We start from the raw sequence: 4,781 nt of genomic DNA, 5'->3' as shown, positions 1-4,781 counted from the left end.
ATTTTTTTGTTATAATTTAATTTAAGTTTAATAATGAAATAATTTATTTTTGGTTTAAGAATATAACATTTTATAAATATAATAATTAAGTATTCTGTTAGAACTCAATGATCATCGTAATTATATTTTAGATATTTTATATTTAAAATGAGATGTTTATCATGTATTTGATTATGTTTATCTGCCGTTAGTTACACGAATTAAGATATGGAGCTTCAATAAATTATACTTACTCACAATCTACTTGCAATATTGAGTTTTAAGTAATAAGTACTTTAGGTATAAAAATAATTTTTAAGAGTTTTTGTTAAATATTTTATACTATAATATAGATAATTTATAGTGATAAGTCATAAATCTTTCAAAATATAAAGCTAAATGGTTGGCACTTTGGCAGATGTGGAAGGACCAGGGGGCTTTTTGTGATCAAGTTAAAAGAATAGAAAAACAGCCCGCAACAATAATGGCCCAAGAGGAATAAAAAGCCCAAGGAATTTATCGGTTTTCAAAGCATCTTTTAGCAAAAAAAAAAAAATTTAAAAAATACAATTAGAACAAATTTTTGTTCCTACATATTGTCACATAGTGTAAATTCTTTTACATTTAAATAACCTTTCAAAAATATTACCATGAATAAAACAAATTTTTATTATATTTTCATTATTATTTTTATATTAATGTTTATGCAAAAAATGATATTTTTATTATATGTATAAAATATTTTAATAATATAATTAATGTTGTAATTTTTAAAATAAAAAAATCTGTTGTAATTGAATGACAACTTTTTAAAGATTTTGAAAACACATTTAACGTGTATCATAATTCTTTAAATAACACATAAATTCACTACTACTTTTGTTGCATTGTCAACCATTCCTAGAAGCCATACATATGACTTAATAAGAACGCCATATTCTATCTATCACCAAGTAGCCAAATCTTCGTATTATAGATTCGTTAAGTCGTATATATGATATGTCTATACTTGCTTGATGGTCGCATCTACAACACCACTTGGCGAACACACGATACTAAACAAGTTGAATAAAGTTTCGGTTTTTTTTAACAAAAAGGAACAAATATTCTTTGATTGAGGGCCAAAATTATTGCACGGTGACATTGTTGGTTTCAACCATTTGACCTTATACTAGCTAAGAATTGCAAGGGTCCAATGTGTTTTTTAGTTAAGAGTCCGTAGGTTTTATAAATAGCATTTAAGTTCTTATCACAACTATAGTCTTGTATTCTTATGAATTTGAAGAGGTTCGAAACATCTAAAATAATTGACATATCAAACACTAAAGTTTGATGTTTGAATTGACATATGGCCAACTTGCTACAATATCCATTTTCAACCAAATCTTTTCCGAATTTTATGCTTCTTTGGACTCCTTGTGAACTACAAGTTTAAGCCACTAATGCACTAATTGGTTATCTAAATCTAGTTTTAGTTAGGATTGTTTATCCAAATTGCCGCACTGCACTGCATCGCAAAGTGTTAGAACTCTCCCGTGCAGTTTGCGGTTTGCATTTTTACCAAACCGCAATATGCAGTGCGGTTTTGAGTTATCAAACCACGGTTCAAAACACATTGCATCACACCTCATATTTTGTATATTTTTTAATTTTATATATAACATATATATATATATATATATATATAGAGAGAGAGAGAGAGAGAGAGAGAGAGAGAAAGAGAATAATTGTTAATTTATTATTTATGTAATAATTTTTAATTTTATATTTTGAACTTTAAGTTTGATCAATGGTAATTGAAGAGATCCCAGGTTCAAATCCAAGAAGGAATAAAAATTTTCTTGTGGCTACGGAAGTTCAAATGCAGTGACTCCGGGCTATCTGCAAAGCAGGTGGTCGCTCTGAGATTAGTCGGCTCGCATAGCGGTTCGGATATCCACGTTAATAAAAAAAATTAATAAATTAACCTTTTTTTATTAACCTGTATATCCAACCCTCTATGTGAGCCGACTAATCCCAAGGCGACCACATGCTTTGCAGGTAGCCAGGAGTCACCGCATTTGAACCTTCGTGGCCACAAAGAGATAATAAATTAACTCTAAGGCCCATATGGCGATATCCACACATCCAACTCACAAGTCTAGTAGTCGGCTCGCATAGCGGGTTGGATATCTAGGTTAATAAAAAAAAAAGGTCTAGTAGTTCGAAGTTTATTTGTTTTACTTCTTAGACAATTTTTAATTATGCAGTATGCATTTACAACTTGATGCATTGAAACTCTTTATTTTTTGGACAATGGCCACTTTATCGTTGATCTTATAATATATTTTTAAGCTTATAATTATTGAATGTAGACATAAAGTACGATAGGTACAAACCGCAAAAACCGCATTGCACCGCATTTTGAAGTTTATGAGGTACGGTTTGAAAAAATGCTCAAACCACATATGCGGTGCGGTTTGGCCTCAAACCGCATCAATCTGCACCATGAACACCCCTAGTTTTGGTTATTAACTAGTTTTACTAATAACAAATAATTTCTATTCACTATTTTTGTTTGTTGGTTCGTCTTCTTTTTACGTGTTTAGGTGTCATATCAAATTAAATCTCTTCAAAGTTGATATATATGACATAAAATTTGAAATTTTAGCCTTCATTTCTTTTAAAACGGAAATGCTTGAATCATGAGTTGACTCTTTAGGTTTTGAGATTCCGAATAAATTCCATTTTCAATCATAACTCAAAACCGGTAGTAAAAAGGAACAAGTGTATAGGAATATATTCTATCCATTATATCATGATGTAAAATGGGAATCCAGATGAGCATACAAATGGTTCAAAATAGTTTCGTCATCCCTATAAAATACAGGTTTTGAAATGTGGATCATATATCCAAGAAGGAATAAGAAGAGAAATGACTAGAGGGAGGGGGGTTCTTACATGAAGAGAAAGAGCGTTTTGTTTGGTAGCCAAGGATGACTTGTCAGCTCCATTACGAATGATCCCTCTTACTAGATTTTGGAACTTTAGTCTGGTTTCTGGCAATCATTCTGGCTATCCTGACAACTTCTTCTCTTTCATGTTAGGTCTTCTCTTCTTTCTCGATTTATCTGCAGATGACCAATGTACAAAGGTTTGACCTATTTACTCCATCTTACGGGTCAAATCAACAAGATTTCGATCCAGTAAACAAAGTTAAGAATTTGCAGTTAGATAATGAAAATAATATCAAATCTTTAACTTTCTAAGGTCAACTCCTATCGTGACTGATTATCATGTTTACCCTTTTTAGCTGTCAATTGTTTGAAAGAATTACCAATGAACATATGGGAATGTTCATCATTTTAGGGATAATTTCCACGCTTGTGATTAGGTATGACATGTTTTGGTTATAATGTGTTGATTTGTGTCATGCATGCCTCATGATCCTACCATAACAAATATATATAACTTTGTATATTTGATTTGAATTTTCACTAAACGTACCTTTCAAGACTGAAGGATAATACAATAAAAACTCTGAATTTGGTAAAATACTGTTAAATCATGTTAATTTACTACTAGTCAAGTTGTGATTTTTGTCCATCTAAATGCATGCAATTACTTTTACAAAAAAAAAAAAAAAAAAAAAAAAAAAAAACCATCAAAGAAAAAGAAGGTTTGTCCAAATATGGTCCTAGTTGCCTTCTTAGGCTCAAAATCTACATGTCGGCATCGTCCGAAATTAGTATTATGATATGTAGAGAAAGATATCTAATTAAATTAAATTCGACTAATCATAATTGGATATGCAATTGTAATTTGATTAGATCGGATTCAAAATTTCAACATTCAAGTTGGATCTATTGGTTCTTGGTTGGAAGTACAAAATTCAGTAAACCAAATCAATCTGATCCAATAACCATCCAGTTCAATTAATAAAATAATATGAATTATCTATACTATATTATAAAGCATTTGACAAAAACTCTTAAAAACCATTATTTATGCATGAAGTACTGTTTATTAATGCATATTACTTAAAATGTAAGATTACAAGTAAATTGTGCGTAAGTATAACTTATTAAAGCTCCATTTTTTGAATTCGTATAACTAACTGCAGATAAACATAATCAAATTCCGATAAATATCTTATTTTAAATATAATATTTTTAATATATAATTAGTATATTCATTGAGTTCTAACAAAATTCTTAATTATTATCCTCATAAAAATCGTATTATTAAATCAAAAATAAATTACTTTGTTATTAAATCGAAACTAAATTATAAAAAAAAAATTGAATTAAAGAAATTACACAAAAAATAATAACTTTTAAATTGTTAATTTGATATTAATATTGATATTTATTTTTGAAATATTATTATATCTTTAAAAATATATTTTATTAAAAGATGAAAATATTATCATTTTCTCAAAAGCACATAAAAACCGTATTATAACGTCTCCAGAGAAAGAATAAAACGAAACATTAAAATCGAGATATATCTCGCTGCATTGCACGAGTACCATTGTAGTTATAAATACTATGAATTCAATGAGTTCATAAAACAATACGTAACAACTTAAAACATATTTAAAAACAATAATTGTTTGATTACAACTTTTAATTTATACATGTTGATAAGCTATTTATTTATTTAATAGAACATGTTATTAAATTGTTCAGGAGAAGGGTAATCTTTGGAAGAAAAAAAAGTCAAACCCAATGCATTAAGATAAGATGAGCTAACTTAACGTACTAAGTCAATTTCTTACTATTAAGCTAAAATCAAACACGTTAATATAACTTAACCAGTTA

The sequence above is a fragment of the Cynara cardunculus genome, assembly GCF_001531365.2.
Source record: "Cynara cardunculus var. scolymus isolate 2C chromosome LG 11, CcrdV1, whole genome shotgun sequence".
NCBI lineage: Eukaryota > Viridiplantae > Streptophyta > Magnoliopsida > Asterales > Asteraceae > Cynara > Cynara cardunculus.
This window is presented reverse-complemented; position numbering follows the sequence as displayed.